The sequence below is a fragment of the Panthera tigris genome, chromosome E2 (genome assembly GCF_018350195.1).
Source record: "Panthera tigris isolate Pti1 chromosome E2, P.tigris_Pti1_mat1.1, whole genome shotgun sequence".
NCBI lineage: Eukaryota > Metazoa > Chordata > Mammalia > Carnivora > Felidae > Panthera > Panthera tigris.
The window spans coordinates 41,411,763-41,430,671 of NC_056674.1; the positions used below are offsets into that span (position 1 = coordinate 41,411,763).

The 18,909-nt window shown below is 45.7% G+C and overlaps 1 long non-coding RNA gene across 1 annotated transcript in view; it reads right to left on the reverse strand.

Annotated features, from left to right (window-relative positions):
* Positions 1-7,761: 7,761 nt before the first annotated feature.
* Positions 7,762-18,909, reverse strand: part of LOC122234292 — a 480,573-nt gene continuing 469,425 nt past the window's right edge. Inside the window, exon 5 of the long non-coding RNA XR_006212059.1 lies at positions 7,762-8,334. This is a non-coding gene — a long non-coding RNA (uncharacterized LOC122234292). The remainder of the gene's footprint in view (positions 8,335-18,909) is intronic.

Below are 18,909 nucleotides of genomic sequence, written 5' to 3' on the forward strand. Positions count from 1 at the left end.
CTTGGGTCATGATCTCATGGTTCATGAGTTCAAGCCCTGCATCGGGCTCTGTGCTGACGGCTCAGAGCCTGGAGCCTGCTTCGGATTCTGTGTCTCCCTCTCTCTCTGTTCCTCCCCTGTTCGCTCTCTGTCTCTATCAAAAATAAACATTAAAAAAAGTTTTTAATTGCTGATTAACTGGTTATCAGTTCACTATTAGCCTGTGAATGTCTAGTGGACAATAAGCCAACCTTATCATTCCTGCTTCCTGAACGGAGCCTTTTGCTACAAGATTTTTAATAAACGGGTCTTCTTTGAGTGCTACACATTCAGGCTTCAGCTTCGTTTCGCTCCTAACTCTGTTCTCCTACAGTGTCTTATAGTGGGACACCTCGTCTGTCTTCTAAATGTAAGTCCCATGACTGCTCATGGGCCACAACAGACACCAAGGGTAACCAGAAACCACAGGTGGGACCAAAATCCACATTTACTGCCAGGCTCATGACACAGGTGATTTCCTTAAAGGTAGTTTCTCTAATATCTAGCTGCAAGTGATTTAACGTAGCCTTCTTTCACTTATCATATAATTAAAATCTCACCCCGAAATTAGGTTCTTGGGCAGATCATGTGTCTTGATCTTGGTTTTAGGAAAGAAAGCGTACACTCCCATTTCTCTCTATCAGGCTGGACACAGGTACAGTTTTATAAATGTTTTCCAAATCGAGCTGGTCTGGACAGAAGTCAAAGAAGAGGGAATTAAACAGCATTCTGAGCACCACATTTCAGAGTCGCATCCTGTAGGCAGAAGAGTGGGAAGGCATGTGGGAACCCTGAGAAGAATCAGAGAGTTCTGGGGGCATGCATGGTGATGGTGATTCTTATGATAATTCTGATTTAAGGCAAGGAACAGAGACCTACTCACCACGGGGTAAGTTCCCATTCGAAATCTTCTACTGTCTTCAGCTGGGGACAAAATGAGGCACAGAAGAGTGTACGTTGCTTTGATGGATGTAGCCTTTATAAATTATAAATGAATTTATAATTCAGTTATAAAACCCACATTTATATCCAGCTTAAAGGCCCCAGCATGGGTGACTTGCTCTGAATGTCACCCCTGCCCCAGGCTCAGCAGTGGTGATAATCTGGACTCAGCCTCATGCCAGCCAGTTGACGATGAGTGAGTTACTGAAGGACGCTGATTCTGAGGCTAGCCCAAATGTTCATCGTTCTCTTTCCCTGAACTGTTCTACCCTTCAATTCACCAACTCCGTAACTGACGTTTCCACATGACTTTCAAAGTTTATTTATTTATTCTGAAAGAGGGGGGGTGGAATCCCAAGCAGGCTCTGCACTGTCAGCACAGAGCCGGACATGGGGCTGGTTCCCACAAACCGTGAAATCGTGATCTGAGCCGAAACCAAGAGTCCAATGGTTAACCGACTGAGCCACTCAGGTGCCCCTCCACTTGAAATTCAAATAGTTGTCTCAAATTAAATAATTCCTATACCAACCTTGTGATCCTTACCCCGAAGCAAAACCCTTGACCGCACGCTACAGAGTAACATCACCCACCTTATACCCAGGTCCAATCCCAGGGTTTAATGTTTCTCTTTCTCTTGCTCTCACCCTTCCAGCCAATCCACCTTCCTCTTTAAGATGTTACTCCAGGGGCCCCTAGGTGGTGCAGTCGGTTAAGCATCCAACTCTTGTGTTTGGCTCAGGTCATGATCTCAAGATTCGTGAGACTGAGCCCCAAGTCAGGCTCTGTGCTGAGCATGGAGCCTGCCTGGGATTCTCTCTCCCTCTCTTTCTGCCCCTCCCCTGCTTGCTCGCTCTCTCTTCTCTCTCTCTCAATATAAATAAACAATTTTTTTAAAAAGATGTTGTTCCATAACCAGTTAAGTGGGGATAATCTCTCCCTTCCTCAGATGATAGGAGGATTAGATGCAATGTACATAAAGCTCCAGGCACACAGAAAGTGCTCAAATGATACCTATTTTCATTACTGTGCCCCCATTCACTGAACAAAAGCCCCCACGCTCCTACGTATTCACATAGGCTCTGAAAACGTGCATTACAAAATGAAAGGGAAGAAGGTATGTCCTAGAGTCCAGGCTTGGAGGGGCAAATGCTAATGGCTTTGGGTAGGTGAGCAGGAGCTCAGAGTGAGAGCTGTTTGGCATTAAATGAGGGCCCTCTCACATTAAAGCTCCAAAGCAACCCTCTAATAAACCATGACCATAACAGATAAATGGAGATTTAACAAAAAGAAGAAGAAAAAAAGGAAAGGAAAACAAATGTCCTCTTCAATCGAAAGCCATTTTGCTGCAGTTATGCAATTTCAAGTTCAGAATCAGGCATTATGCTTATTTTCATCTCTGATAACTAATACATTAGTCTGCTGCTAGATGCAACTATTACGGGGAAAACAAAATTCAATTCACCTGCATTTGTCACCAGAGTATTGTGTTTGCTACACAAAGGCAGGAGATTGAAATGAAAGATGCCTCTTATTGAATTATAATTTCGAGAAAATGTGACCAATTTCTGGGTTTTGCACACACGGCCAGCCAGATGGTTTGAAGAAGGCTCAGTGTTCAGCATACAATCCACATCTAAGGCACCCAAACACGTTCTGTTTAGGCACATCTGCACCCTGGCCCCACCCTGTTTCATATTTATACTGAAGATCTTTAGTCTTTCTTATTTGTAGACTGTTGAGGCAGATGTTTGCCCCTAATGAATCTGAAGAGCCCCTGAAGTCTCAAATAAGACATTTCCCCTCACTGGTACAGCTCCTGGAAACCCCCATCATAGCTGGCTCCGGGAAAATGTCTGCCCCTCCACAGGTCTCTATCCAATGCAATATCTGGGGTTGTCTGTTACCACTTTATCAAAATCAAATTCTCTATCAAATTATTTTGCTGTAGCACAACAAAGAAAAAGATCACCTTTCCATTGACCTTTCCCTCACGGCAAGGATAAAGCACACACTAGAAGGAGCCATAATCTGTTGATCGTGATAAAACAACAGGGAGGAGGTAGAAGCTTATAAGGAAAATGTCTCTCTTTATTTTGCCTGAAAATGTCAGAAACAAGAACTTAGAGTCAAGGAGACCTGAATTTTGGTCTTTGCTTTGCCTCTGCCTTACCTTGGGACATGGAGCAAGTCTAATTCTTTGTGGTCCACAAAGACTGGCGTAAGGAAATTCACCTGGGGGTGAGGCTGGGATGGAGAGAAGTATTATAGGTACAGGACCCAGGCCAGGGTCAGGCCCAGGATCTTGCAAAAGAAGCTCGATCTTCTTAGGTGTGTTTGGCACCAGGCTCTTGATTTTCGTCTGTTATTTGAACTTCTGTCTCCTTACTGTGCTTGAGAAGCTCTCCACTTTATGAGTCAGGGACAGCCTCTCAATATAAAGGGCAAAAATGCAAGATACTTTTTTTTTTTTTTTTACCACCACCATCCCCTTGCATGTAGAGTGATATATGGAACCTAGGTTGTGCCTGAACAGACTCGGGATGTGGTAATTCAAAGATTCAGAACTGCAGAGATTCTATTCTGGCGAGGGGCGGCCATAGTATTGGGGCCAACACTGAGCCTCCAGGGAGAGTGGCAGCAGAGGGAGAACCAAAGGGTCCAGTCACCCAGTTGTGGCAGGGCATCCTCCCAACTGGCTCTGTGGTCTCGATTTTGGCCATCATTCTAGGAGTTGCCTGGCAGCCGCTGTTCTTATCCCGTTCTTAGTTCCTTCCTTACTTCCACCCTTCCTTCCTTTTTCCACTTATAAAGTTATTTTCAACACACCACAAAATATTGAGATAATATGAGAGACACCAGTTTCACAACCACAAGCTTGATAAAATCGTGGCATTTTTCTAAGAACTAAAATATTGCAGATAAACTTGAAGCCTCTGTGCATCCCTCTCTAATCCCATTTCCTTTTCTGCCTTCCAGAGATAAACTCTATCCTGAATATAATAATTTTTGTGCAAAGATACATTTTCATTATGTGAAATTTACTAATTTAATAAAATTTATAAATGTCACATATGAATGTGTACACCCACACCCACGGTGACACACGCTAGATATACATGGGTGACTTCTGCTCCAGACAATTTGGCAAACAGATATCCTGAGAAACCCTCTCATTACCAAGTATGTAGAACAAAGACGTTTTTTAGTGGATAGATAACTTCATAAAAAAGTGAGGGAAATCAGTAGACTGAGTAAAGCAGACTGTTCTATCTAATGTGGGTAGGTCTCATCCAATCATTGAAGACCTGAATAGAACAAAAAGGCTGAGTGAAAGGAAACTGCCTGTGCGATACTTGAGCTGGGACATCGGTCTTCTCCTGCTCTTGGCCTGGGACTTACACTGTCAGCTCACCCGGTTGTCAGGCCTTTGGACTTAGACTGGAACTAACCACCAGACTCCTGGGTCTCCAACTTGCCCAATGAGATCTTGGGACTCCTCAGATTCCATAATCACATGAATCGATTCCTCATAATAAATCTCTTGAGGGGGCGCCTGGGTGGCTCAGTCGGTCAAGCGTCTGACTTTTGATTTCGGTTCAGGTCATGATCTCACAGTTCATGAGTTCGAGCCCCACATCAGGCTCTGCTCTGACAGCGCAGACCTTGCTTGGGATTCTCTCTCTCTCTCTCTCTCTCTCTCTCTCTCTCTCTCTCTCTGCCTCTCCCACACATGCTCGCTGTCTCCCAAAATAAATAAAAATAAACTTAAAAAAATCTCTTGATAAATAGAGACAAGTAGACAGATAGAGCCTACTGGTTTTGTTTTTCTGGAGAACACTGACTAATATAGATTTTGGTACTAAGAGTGGTTCTAGAGGAATAGAATTTTAAGGATGAGTTTTCTTTTTTTTTAAGTTTATTTACTTACTTTGAGACAGAAAGAGAGAATCCCAAGCAGGCTCTGTGCTGTCAGCACAGAGCCCCATGCAGGGTCTCCATCTTATGAACCACAAGATGATGACCTGAGTCAAAACCAAGAGTCAGACACTTAACCAAGTGAGCCATCCAGGAACCCCAAAGATGAGTTTTCTGGGTTTTTTTGTGGGATTTCTGGAATTGACAGTCCATCTGATTAGATTTAAGGACAAGAATGACTATTTCCAGTAGTAAAGAGAGCACTGGTAGTCCACAGCCTGATCTGGCAGCAGAGAAACACAACATTATCAGCCATGCATATTCCTAATGAACCACTTATAAGAAGCACAGGGCTGGATGGCTGTGTATATGATACTTTCAAAAGTTTTGGGCAAAATAATGAACATAATGAGATCGGCTGGTTGCTCCTAATGTCGCTGGACAAAGTGGAGAAAGAAAAAAGATGAGTTCAGAGATTCGAATTCCCAGCTTGAGTGCCACCCAAATGAGGATTTGGACTAATACAAGCTGTAAGAGGAGAGGACAGACAGTCGTCACAGGAAATGTCCAGTGGAGGCTTGGGGTTGTGGTGCGGTGGAGGAACAGCAGTGACAGAACAGGTGGGAGATGAGAGCAATATGGCGGCAGAACAAACACTGGCCAAGTATCTCTTTATTGATGTTGGGTCCAAAGACCCAGGATCACAGGGTTCTCTTCTTCCCTTTTATTACCTACTTATTTCTTGCTTTAGTTTTTATTATTAAATGAAATAAAGTATGTAAAGCCCCCAGTTTCAAGAGCACAGCATTTTCCCCCCTGAGGAAGAAGAAACAGAGAGGAAAAAGTAGAATGAAGTACTTAGGGATATGGGTCTGTGGCAGATTCAGAAACGGTCATCTTTGCTCAAGGAGATAATTTGCTCCATGGAAGTCATATCTTGCCTTCTGGGCAGAAGGAAAAAAAAAAAAAACAACCAAAAACTTTGTTCAAATATTATTGTTATAAAGTAATATAGGCTCAGTGGAGACAATGTTCAGAGTAAAGAAAAGAAAATTAGAGATAGAAAAATCATCCATAGACTCAGCACCCAAAGACTTTACTGTTGGTAACATTTCAGGGTGTTTCTTTTCAGATAAAAAATGTAATTTTTAGGGATGTGAAAGACTGTCAATCAACAGAGAGCTGTGGCCACAGGGGACATGAGGGAGAACAGCCCATGCTGCTTCCTAACTGCCTTCACACTAAAGTCCTTCTCATCCCCTAGGTGGGGGGTGGGCCAGCTGGGGAGCCTAGTCCCACCCCTCAAGCCCCTGAGGTACAGCCTCTAGCAAGCCCCCCAGGATTAGTTTCCCAGACATCTGTGGGCTTGGAGGAGCTCTGGCCTGTTGCTTGCTGGGGCTCTCTGACTTCTCAGATCCTGCAACAGGGCTGAGCCTTTCCTCCACTTCACATTTCTGCCTAAACATTCGGGCCTGGAATGCATCAATGTGAAGTGTGTGACACAGCTTGGCTTCCCAGGATGGAGGCCAAGCATGGGACAGGGCCCAGATGGCAGGGAGATATGTATATAAACAGCACGTGGGAGGTCTTGTCACCAGGGCAAGTCTTATCTCTTCCTGATTGGCTCACAGCCCTGAATCCTGGGCAAGATCACCAGTGGCCAGTACCTCTCTCTGTGTGTCACCGAGAGCCAGCGCTATCCCCACTTAGCCCTCGTTCACCGCCAGCAACAGCTGCCAGTGTCCCTGGTAGGAGGAAAAAGCCAAGTATGCAGCCCCCACCTCCAGGAAGTTCAGGAATGAGAAGCTCACTCCTAACCGGGCCATCATCACCTTAATAGCACTGTCCCAATTGACATCAATGCTCAATAAATCTTGGTTTTATTGTTCCACACTAGTGGGCTGGGAGAAGAGTGGTGCACTTCCCCTGGGCCCCCAGGGGTGTAGACTATGTTCCTTTCCATGAATTCCATTTACAAGGGACCTGCGGCAGATAAAGACAGTGGGCATCAGGACCCTGGACTAGTCTCTGTCTCTCTCTCTGTCTCAGTTTCCCATCCGGGAAATAGGGAGGGGCTGCTATGCTAGTGAGCAAGGTATCTTTAGCCCTATTATCAAGGGTTCAATGACTGCATAAGGGATGAGGATTTGCTCATGATCAGGTTCGAATCCTGGCTACCCGGTATGACTAGAGGCCAAGATCTCACTTCCCACCTGCATGTAATGTACAAAATTAGGACAAGAGTTTCGACTTCACCAGAGCAACGTGATACTGAAGAAAGGCTCTCAGTGAAGAGAAATGTGGACACATCTGACCAAGGAACCACTTTCTCTCTTCTGAGAGGGCTTGAGCTGTTCCTGTCACACTGAAACTGTGATTCCAACAGCTTACATCTACTTGTAACAAGTCATGGGGGTTTGTGGAAGCCTTGACCTTTGGGCCCACATGAAGACCCTCACTGAGAGGAGATGTGGGCGAGGCCCTAAGTAGGGCAGCCATTGTTTGCAATTTAAATTTTTCTAGTAGTGGGGTACCTGAGTGGCTCCGTCAGTTAAGCATCTGACTCTTGATCTCAGCTCAGGTCTTGATCTCAGGGTAATGAGTTCAAGCCCTGCACGGGGATCTGTGCTGGATGGAAAGCCTACTTAAAAGAAAAAGTTAAAAATAAAATTTTCCAGTAGTTACATTTTTGTAAAAAGTAAAAAGAAACTAGTGAAATTAATGTTAATACAACCTATTCAACCCAATGTATCCAAAATACTACTTCAACATTTAATGACTATAAGAAATACTAATTTGAGTTTTGTGCCTCATTTTCTCACCCTCAACTTGCAAACTCTGGAATCCTTGTGTAATTACAGAATATCTCAATTCAGATGGTAAATTCTTCTTAGCAATGCTCAATCTGTACTTAGCCCTCCTTTCTCTCTGAGTCTGTTTATTTAGTGACTTCTCAGGACTCAGAAGATCAGAGCTGCTGCCTGGGTTGCAGAGGACACAGTGGAACAAAACAGATTCCTGTCTTTCCAGGAGCATCCTTAGCCTTGGCCACCAGGTCCCATCTCAGAACTTTTGCTCATCCCTTGCCTCCTGCCCGGAACGCCCTTCCCCGTTCGTCTCCACCTACTTCGAGTTCAAACGTGCTTCACACCCAAGCGCTACATGGTCTTTTCCAGTCATTTGGTCTTCACGTGTCCAGAATGCCAACCGTGTTCCAACACGTGTCCTTTGTTCATCCCTGGAAACACCATGCCTTTTATTTGCACCACTGTATTTTTCCCTTTCCAGTTAAACCGGATGAAAGCTGGAACCCGTTGAGGGCTTCATGTCCCAAGAGGCCCTCCCATGTCTCCCATCCTCGCCAACACCCGATGCGGCAGACAACTCGTGGTATGAAATGTTGATGGAGCTCAGTCTCTGTTCTCAAGGGGATCACGTTCCAGCCCAACGCCTTGCTCCTAAGAACACAGATATTAGCAGTAACTCACTTGGTGAACACTCAAAGGCTTAAAAGGCACCTCTGTGTGACACTTTGATAATAATCCTCAAACAGTTCTAACTCCTTGCCTCTGAAACTCGCCCAACATCCCCTTCCCAACAGGCTCTTTCTAAGACCCCCTACTTCTTTTCTCCACACCCCATGCCACAATTTGGCATTACTTTATTTTTTCTTTTGTCTCTCTCCCCTACTAGAATAGAAGTCCCACAAGGGCAGGAAGCACTTGTATCTCCCTCTGCCAGCACTATGCTTCATCCCTAGAGAGCACCCCCTACGTTTGTGGTGAATGAATGAATGAATGAGCTCATTAATGTGTGACAAGCTTCGCATAAGGCTTTCTCGACATCAGCTTTCTCCAATAGAAATAGAACGTGAGCCACGTTTGTCATTTTATTTTATAATTTTTTTAACGTTGATTTTTGAGAGAGGGAGAGTGCGTGGGGGGCGGGGGAGGAGCAGACAGAGGATCTGAAGCAGGCTCTGTGCTGACAGCAGGGACCCCAGTGTGGGGCCCAAACTCACAAACCACGAGATCATGGCCTGAGCCGAAGTCGAACGCTTAACCGACTGAGTCACCCAGGCGTCCCAATGCTTGTCACTTTAAACTTTGCAGTAGTTACATTTCAAAAATGTAAAAACAAGCAGGTGAAATTAATGATACTATATTTTATTTAACCCGATATATTCAAACTATTATTATAACGCAAAATGAATATAAATCATACGGTTGAATTTTTTTAGCCTTAACTTTTTCATCCTATGTTTTGGAAATCCACGGTGTCTTTTACAACGAGTTTCGGTTGGCGATACCTGATCTGTATTTAGACCTCATAACTGTGCAGTTGAAAAAGCAGATTCATACACCCGAGTTGTTCCAAACACACTTCAAAGTTTTCCAATCACTGAATCAAGTAACGATTTTTGAATTTAAATTTAAATCAATTCGAATGAAATAAAATGGAAACTCCAGTCCCTCTGTCTCCTCAGTCACAGTTCCAGGGATCCATGGCTTCCACGTGGGGAAGCAGAGGCCTAAACGGTACCGCGAAGACTGAGCTGAATTGTGTTGTTGCTGTGATTATCATTCTCCAGTAGTGCCCGTCACGTCTGGGGTAACAGTCAAAATCCTGACAATGGCCCTCAAGGCCGCCAGCTGCACCACCTACGCGTCCATCCCCATTCTTGCTTCTCTCCCCCTTGAGGACTCTACACCCCCACCTCACCTCCTCACGGTTCCTCATACTCCCCAGACCTCCTCTCAGTTCAGGCCCTCCGCCATGATGCTCCCACGCCCTTCCCCAGTAGCATCCTGAGCTACCCTCACTCCCTTCCGATCGCTCTTCAAAAGCCACCTTCTCGGGAAGTCCTTGCCTGGCCAGTCTGTTCTGAAGAGATGACTCCACCCCTACTGATGCTTCAGTTCCTTCTTCCCTGGACATCTTACTCCTTGGCAGTTAGGTGACAAACTCTGTATTTTACTTTTTTGAGATGTTTATTATCTTACCTCCTCGCCCAATAGAATGTCAGCTCTATGGGGGTAACATTTTGTCTGTTTTGTTCACTGCTGGATCCCTAGCCCTTAGGACTTCATTTGTGGAAGGAAGGGAGGAAGGAAGGAAGGAAATGTATAAACATACATTTATGTCACCTGGTGACATTATTATCTCCATTTTACAGATACAGAAACAGGATCCAGATGTCACAATGATGAGCCCAAACATAAAACGGTCAAAATAACTATAATGCAGGTTTTACTCCAAATTCCATGTCATTCCCATCATTCAAGCTGCCTTTAAAAATTGCTGCTTGTCAGATACCTTCAGAAAGGGGATTAGAATCTTATAGAACACTTGAGAAATACAAATCCTTCAAAGAGCAGGTCAACAAGCCAATTAATAACTGTAAGATACCCACACGTGGGCCAAATCCATTCCCTTTGTTTTGTACATTCCAAACATGCACTGTGCTGTCACAAGTGGAAATCTGAGACAGCTTCCCTTTGGATGAAATTGATACATGCCCACCACTGCCCCTAGTGGATGCTACCTGTAACAGATGTGGTGGTAGGTAACTGGCCCCTCCGCCCTTCCTTTCAACCACGTCTAGCCCAAATCTCAAACTTGAAGTCACACCATTACATTTGTAAATATTTATGTGGATGGCAAATTTCCTTTAGGAGCAATATCGTTTCCAACAGGAACAATCAAAACACAGCTTACAATGAAATAACTACCAAGTATCAGATGCTAATTTTTTAACACACATGATCAGATGCGGTCCCCTAATAACCCCATACGCACCGTCATGCCCATTTGGCAGATGAGGAAACTGAAGCTCAGGGAAGTAACTGCATCATGGTCCCACTATTAGGAAGTGATGGAGTCAGAATTTAAATGTAAACCTATCTGTGTGTTATTGTGTCCACAGCAAACTGTTTCACTACCCTGAGAGCTCTGAGAAACCCATAATCAAAACTTCCGGAAATAAGACAGAATTAGTCCAACAAGCCAACTTAAGACCCATTCATTTCCCAGATAAATTCACAAATTCATTTGCAAATATGTAGAATCTTGTAGCAATTATGTTGCTTCAAATTTGCTTAATGAATGACAACTCAGCAAAGCAGAAATGCAGCTCAAAGACCCTTTTATTAATATGTTTCTCTCTATAAATCTACCAATGCGTCAAGACAGCGATAACAAATCATTAGTAAGACAACACCTTCCTGAATCTGCACATTTAGGTCCCGACCTTGGGATCCACAGAGTCTGGCACAAACACAGTGCCTTAGCTTCCCTTCGCATCAGCAGCGACAACCAGGGTGAGACTAATTCAGCCCAGGCGCTATGTTGACGATCATTTGTTTTTAAGTGACACACATATTTCATATTCTCAATGCACGATCGACCTGCGTGAGTGTCGCCATTAATATTCACAACGTGGCTGTGACAAACAGAAGCACGTTCACAGGGCTATTCACATTTTGAGTTTTTCAAGGAAAAAGAACAGGCTGTTGCTAAGACCCTATTGGTAACACAACAAAAGCCCCCTGCAAACAAGCTTAAGCAGAAAAAAGGAAATACATAGGCATGATACCCTCATAACTCAAAAACAGGCAACAAAGGCAGGCCTCAAGGAGTGCTGGAAGGAGAAACAGAAGACCAGTCAGCAACACAGGCCACTGTATCTCCCCGCCTTCGCTTCTTTCCAGATAATCCCTATACCTTCTCTTTCCCCTCCCTCTCCCTTTACAGGGCAGCGCCCATCTGTTCATGCACAGAACGGCCACCAGGGCTGCAGGGTTTATGTGCCTGCAGTTTGAACAACATTCTAACAACTGCTAAGTACAAATCTTCAGAGAATACATTGAGAAGAACCAGTTTTGTTCATATGATCTTCCGTGGTCCCAGGAGATCACACCCTAGAGAATATCTGTGGGGTAAGGTCAATATGAGAGACATGTTTGGACTCTGGGTAGATGAACCCCTGAAAAGTTATCACCCACCAGTGTGACTAGTCTCAGGAAGTTCTTAGTCAACGGTAATTTTCTCAAAATTGCTTCTTCTTCCCAGTACTCACTTACTCAATAAACACTTATTAAATGCCCACTAAGTGCCAAGCAATCAGCCCTACCCAAAGGGCGTGCAATCTGGAAGGAAACACTATCAGGCATTTTAAGGCTGTGTGGAAGTTAATATAATCGGACAAATCATGGGATATAATGGGCGAACATATATAATTCAGCCCAAGATGGGGAGGGTGGGTGAGTGGGGTTGTGGGTGAGGGTTGAGCAGGGATAGGATGTCTCCCAGAGGAGGAAAGAATGACCCGACATTTGGAAGATGAATAAAAATTAACGAGGCTATAAAAGAACAGAGCGGGTGATTCTGGATAAAAGGAATGTGGAGGTAGAGATGCCAAGTTGTCAGGAAGCAAGAAGTTGGGAGAAATCTAGGGATTCGGGCTGGAAAGCTAAAATGAGGTCAGCACATGAAGAAACTTGCATGCCAAACTACAGACCTTGCAAATGTTTCAACAGTTCTAAACATTAACTTAATAGAACCAAAGACAGCCTGCCAAGAAGGTAAATTTAGTAAATGTTGCCCTTTATAAGTTCCTTTTGGAGAGTCACAATTCACATAGGCATATTAAAGGCTCTGAGAAGCCTTGTAACAAACACACAACAAAAGCACCCGGTTAACTTTGTTTAACCCAGGGTTTCCCAAATGTATCAGACTATGAATGTCATTCCTAGCTCATCCCCTGTGAAACACTCATGAATCCGGTTGGAGAGAGGCAGCTCTGAGGCAATGGGGAGTCTCCTGGAGGGTTTTAAAAAGCAGAGTGAAATGATACCTCTATGCTTTAGAAATGGCCTACAGCCTGCTGCAGAGAACGGAACCAAGGAGTGTAAGCCAAGATGCTGGGAGACTTGTTAGGGGCTGCTCTAATGATCTAATGGAGAGAGGATGGGGACCTAAACTGAGGCAGGGGCAGTAGAGGTGCTATAGCTGGGAACAATCATGGTTGTCTAAGACCCTAAAGCAAATGGCTGCTCCGTGACAGGCTACATTTAGGAAAATAAAAAATGAGCACGAGACGGAACTTTATTATGGGAGCCAAGAATGGAAGCACTAGCAGGGGGCAGGACAATTACCAAGCAGTGACCGTAACTCTCCAGCTTATAAAGGATCTGACATTTCAAAAAGGACAATGTCCCTCTGCTGTGGAACTGTACGGTCTGCCCTCTAGGAAGGACCGCCCCGAGCAGTCCTGACTGCTGGCCTGGTTTACAGACCCATCCAGTTCAACAGAGGTTTGCTCGTCAAAGAGCAAGTCTGCAGTGGACAACCAAAAGAGAAACTGAATGGCAGCCTGCAGAATTTACCCCTTCTTCCTCATGCACATTTTAATTAAGCACTTATTATGTGCTAAGTTTATCCAGATACTTTGAAATTTTCTTTTTCGGTGTGTCCGTCAGATGTCGCTAGATTACAAGCTGTCCCCAAACTTAGTAGCTTCAAACAACAAAGATTTATTATCGCTAGTGATTATACGGGTTAGCTGGACTCACCAGGTGGTTCTTCTATCCATGTGATATCAACAAGAGTCACTGTCATCTGGCGGCTTAATGGGGGCTAGACCAGCCACGACGGTCTCTCCACGTAGCCACATCACTGGCAGGTGGTGCTGGCTGTGAGCTGGGAGTTCAGCTGGGGCTCTTTTCTAGGATATTTGCATTCTCTTCTACACAGCCTCTCCCGTGGCTAGGCCCGGACTTCCTCAAAACATGGTGGATGGGTTCCAAGCCCCAACTCACATGTGGTCACCAAGATCTCCTGTCACACATGCCAAAGGCCCATTGGCCAAGACATGTCCCATAGCCAAGTCTAGTATCTATGTGAGAGGGACCATGAACACTGGGAAATGGTTCCTAACAACATGTATAATACGTAGTATAAGTAAAAATATACCACACTTTACAAATTATACACGGTACATATTAGAAACCCTAGGATGAATTCCTGTATCTGTCTACATTATGTTAGGATGAAATAAGGTCTAACGAAAAAAGAGTTCTCAAGAGAAACCAACACCAGATGCACAGATATAGAAAAATAATTTGTGAGGAATTAATTTAAAAAGCAGAGATTTGGGGGGCAGTGGGGCAAGGTTCATTCCAAGGCCTGTTTCATCTTTTCTTAGATGTGTGTTTTAGTAAGCTATTTGTGCCCGATTCCTCATCTGAGAAGTGGAAGTCGTAAAAGCTGCCTCCCAGGGCGATCAGGGGGATTTAAAATAGTGATACGTCTGTACGTAAAATAAATTTAGTGTCACCAGTGTAACAAAGCAGACATATTCATGTCCTTTTGTTCCTTTTGAACCTTTATGCCTCCATGTAAATATATCAATCTGCATCATTTTAATCAAAGTGTGCACAAAATTGTATTTTGATATTATACGTATTTTAGATCAGTCCGTGTTTCTACATCGGCTTTGTGTTTAGCCTTTTTAGTTGCTGTGAAGTATTCTGTATGTCGACGTACGATAGCGTAACCCATCTCCTATATTTGTGCATTTGTGTCACTTCTTGTTTTCACTCCTGTATATTACACGAATGAATCCCTGTTTAAACTCTTCCTCTTTGAAGATTATTCTCTTGGGGTGCCTGGGTGGCTCAGTCGGTAGCATCCGACTCTTGATTTCAGCTCAGGTCATGATCTCACGGCTCGTGAGTTGGGAGTCGCACATCAGGCTCCACGCTGACAGCACGGAGCCTGCTTGGGATTCTCTCTCTGCCCCTCCCCTGCTCATGCTCCCTACCAAAATCAATAAATAAAACTTTAAAAAAGAGATTATTCTCTTGTAGTAATTCTTAGAACTCATATTCTAAGGTAAAAAAAACATGTGAAAATATTTAGAATTTGATATGCACTGCTAAATAGTCCTCCGAAGCGGGTGTGCCTGTACCAACACAATGTCATCAACCGTGGGCTTTTATAATTTCCTTTGTTTTATTCTGTTTTGATTCTTGTTTGACAGAGATAAAGTATATGCTCTACCTTCTGTCCCAATCTCGGGGTGTCTCTGTCATATCGTGCAGTTACAATATGAGAGTGTGCTAACGTGTGTACTATGAAATTCTTTCAGAGATTTTTTAAAGATGTATGAAGTAACTATTATTACTTCCATTTTTTTAATGAAAAAGAAACTGATGCAGACACTTTGAGTACTGAAAGAGTCTGGTCAAGTCTGGAGTAGCTTTACTGATTTTTTTTTTTAATAGAGAAGCACACATTTTCTCCTTCATCAGTTTTCACCCTGAGAAGTAAATAACCATTCATTCAGAAGAAAACAAATGCTTAATAGAAGGCAATCATGTGAACGTACTGGACTGGATGCTGGAGGGAGCTGGCAGCAGGAAGTGACAATACCATACACATGCAACCCACCTTTGTTCACGTGCATTGCAACAACACTCAGAAACTGTAATTTCTCTTTTTTAATGTTTTTTTTTTTTAATTTATTGTTGAGACAGAGAGGGACAGAGCATGAGCAGAGGAGGGGCAGAGAGAGGGAGACACAGACTCCCAAGCAGGCTCCAGGCTCTGAGCTGTCAGCACAGAGCCCAGTGCAGGGCTCGAACTCACAAACTGAGATCGTGACCTGAGCCAAAGTCGGACGGTTAACCGACTGAGTTACCCAGGCGTCCCCAGAAATTGTAATTTCTGAGACTCATGTAGGAATCCAAAATATTAATCGAACACATGCTATGTGTAAGCCAAGGCTCCCCGTGCTGGGGATGTTCAAGGTGGGTGAGATGCCTTCCCTGGAAGAGGATGTGGAAGGGAAGTGCAGATGTTAGGGGCACCTACTACGTGCCTAACACAGTGTCAGGTCAGGAACTGTCCTGAAGCTCTCCCGGGGACAGCGCTAATCCCATGAAAATTCACGTAAGAAGGATTAAAAGGCTCAGGGGCATGAGGTTGGCCCTTTGCTGGAGGTAATCAAATCTGTTGTGGAATGAAAGGGCCTGAGCACGTCCTTAAGCGACAGAAAGGACTCAGCCTTGCAGGGGTGAGAGGCAAGAGCAAGAGGCAAGCCGGGGAGGGGTAGGCGCTCACACATCAGCTTGGCAGGAAGCTTTTCCCCCTTCCATTCCTGAAATGCCTCTCCCCTGAATGCACACGGGGTGACACCAGTCACTGGACCAGGACCACACCCATTCAGGGGCAATTCTGAGTTAAGGGCTGTGGTCTGGACCTCCTCCAAGCCGAGCTGCTGTAGAACAATTCGGAGAAGACAAAGCAGGATACAATTTCCTGCTAGTTTTGCACGCTTGGCTCTCCATGAGCTTTCCCACACCTGCCAGACGATACAACCAACTGGGGCGCTCCGTGGGTCCTCGGCCCACTCACCCTAGAGACTTCGATTTGGTGGGTCTGGGGAGGGAGCAGAATCCCAGGGGACCCCATGACCCACATCTGCACTGACACCACAATGCGCATCTCTTAAGGTAGCAGTTCTCAAAGCCACAAGGACCCAGGGCCCCGGCAAACCAAGCACAAACGCTGCTCTTCACCCCAGAATGTCTGCTTCTGCAGCTCCGCCATCATACCGTGAGTCCCCGTGCCGGTGGTCATGCCTCCCGAAGTTTGGCAGCCACTGCTCTGAATGCCCAGTGATCTTCCAGAAAAGTGAGGACATCAAAGCAAAGCACAGTGGACACAGTCACAGGGGCCCTAACTCTTTCTCCCTGGGGCAATGTCAGGCCTCTCTGAGCCTCAGTTTCTCCATCTGTAAAAGGGACAAAATGATCCCGACCTCACAGGGTTGCTGGGATGCAGAATGAAATGACGGCTGTTTAAGGTCTGATGCCATGCCAGGCACTCAGGTACCAGAAGGCATGAGCAGAATGGTCAGAGCTTCCTCAAAGAGGGGGCCTGAGATAAACTTAAGGGGTCTAATTAATAAGAAAAGGGGAGTTCATGGGGCATTCTGGGAATGGGGGTGTAGAGAGCTGGAACAGAAGCGGAAGATCAGGATCAGAAGTGAGCACAGGACATTCCAGCCACGGGACAGGGAGGGAGAGAAGAGGAGACTAGAAAACAGTCGTGTTACACTGGGTCTTGCCAAGACCTGCACTGCACACGTGCAGACACGCTGCGGACCCCACAGCGGGAAGCTTCCCCTACATGCAGCTAGTATCTCCGGGCAGCCGAGATCAGAACAAGAAAGCCGTGTGCCTGGCTGCACACAAGATTACCTTCACCTTCCTGGTTTCAGTTCACGTTGGTCACATTAATTCACCCTTCTTGAGCTGAGTGTCATTCTTCAGGCTCAGTGGCAGCCCAAGGGAGCACTGTAGCACACAGTTTGGCATGTCCGGGCCCCTAACAGATGGCCACCTTTCAGCTTCCTCGGGACTCCATCCACGTGACCTGGAAATTTCTTGCTCAGGTGATCTCATATCAGACATGATGCTGTCACTTACATGGCACCTATCTGCTGACCGGTAGAAGTTTCCTCACTATGGCATCTTCTCTGTCAGCCTGGGATCCTCAGATGGGAATAGGATGGGGGCTATTTTGTCCCCCTCTCGATGGTGGCGGAGGCGGGAAGAAGCTGTTTGGAGGGAGTGGCTCTGAGAGAAGCCGGATCCCAGAAATGTTGCCAAGCACTCAAGTCTCTCATTCTGAGGGGCTCCAAAGCCAGCTGCGCCTTCCATGGTTTGATTATTTAAGGTCCACTAGACTCTGAGCTCTGCCATGACTGGGATTTCCATCGGTTTTGATAACCACTGTGTCCCCAGCAGGTAAAATAATTCCAGGCCTATCATGGACACTCAACAGGTACTCAATAGGTGGGCTTCATTCTCTAATACTGTCAGCTAAAGCAACCCGATAGTCCCTCCCCATCAGCAGTACTCGCCAAATCCCGTGCCGGGAGAATCTTCCATCAGTTCCAAGGGTTGGCGTCAATGTTTCTCTCCCAACCAGACACCTGTGTGGCTTGGAGGCATTCTGCACATTGATGTGGCCAGGAAGTCCCTTTCTTCCGCCTTGCCTCCGCGTGACGCCAGTCTCAACTGCCGGAAGTAAGACCCTGTGAGGGCTGCGTGCTGCCCTTCACATCACCACCGCCGTCCCTGGGCTTCAAAGGGGCTCCGACAGAACTGACTGGGGCACTGGGTGTGCTCTGACATGTAATCAGGAACTGAGCTACTCCTCAAGGACCCTGATTCTGGCTTCTGATTTTGTTTTGTTTTTACTGGGTTTTTGCACGTCTGGCTTTTTTTTTTTTAATAAAGTTTATTATAAATGGGTTTGGGTTTGACACGGAACCTAATCCCAGTGGAAGAACTTAGGGATGCCTGCAGGCCAGGGGAGAGAGAAGGATGAGGCTGTTCCTGTAGAGGATCCCCCCACTCCCACTTCCTTACTGCCCCAGTGTGGACAGGAAGACAAGAGCCTGAAAGGTCCAGATACTGCCTCTGCTGCCCAGAGGTGGAGAGAAGGTGGAGCCACGTTCCTGCTTCAGGCGTGGCGTTCAGGACTGATAGAGGTGGGCTTGGCATTGAAAGAGAGGCAGGTCAGTCCTTCCCCAGCACAGCAGCCCTAGTGGCACTGGAGAGCCCAGGGCTCTACCTCAACATGGCCCGGCTCCTATGGCCACCCCATACCCCACACCAAAGTCGGTAGCCTCTTCCCAGACCCAGTAAGGTTGGTACTTAGCACTCATCAAAGGGATTCTGGATAGAACCCAAAGCACTTACAGAACATTGCTTTGAGGAGGGACAACCTGCATAGAGAGGTAAGGGGGTCTCCCCAAGGGCCCACGGCCCCCACCTGACCTCACAGGGCCAGCAGTACAGTGCCAGTGTCTCTTTCTACCGAACATTGTTATCTTTTTGATGTTTATTTATTGGAGAGGGAAAGAGAGAAAGAGGGGGCGCATGCAAGCGGGGGAGGTACAGAGACGTGGGGACAGAGGATCCAAAGTGGGCTCTGTACTGACAACAGAGAGACTGATG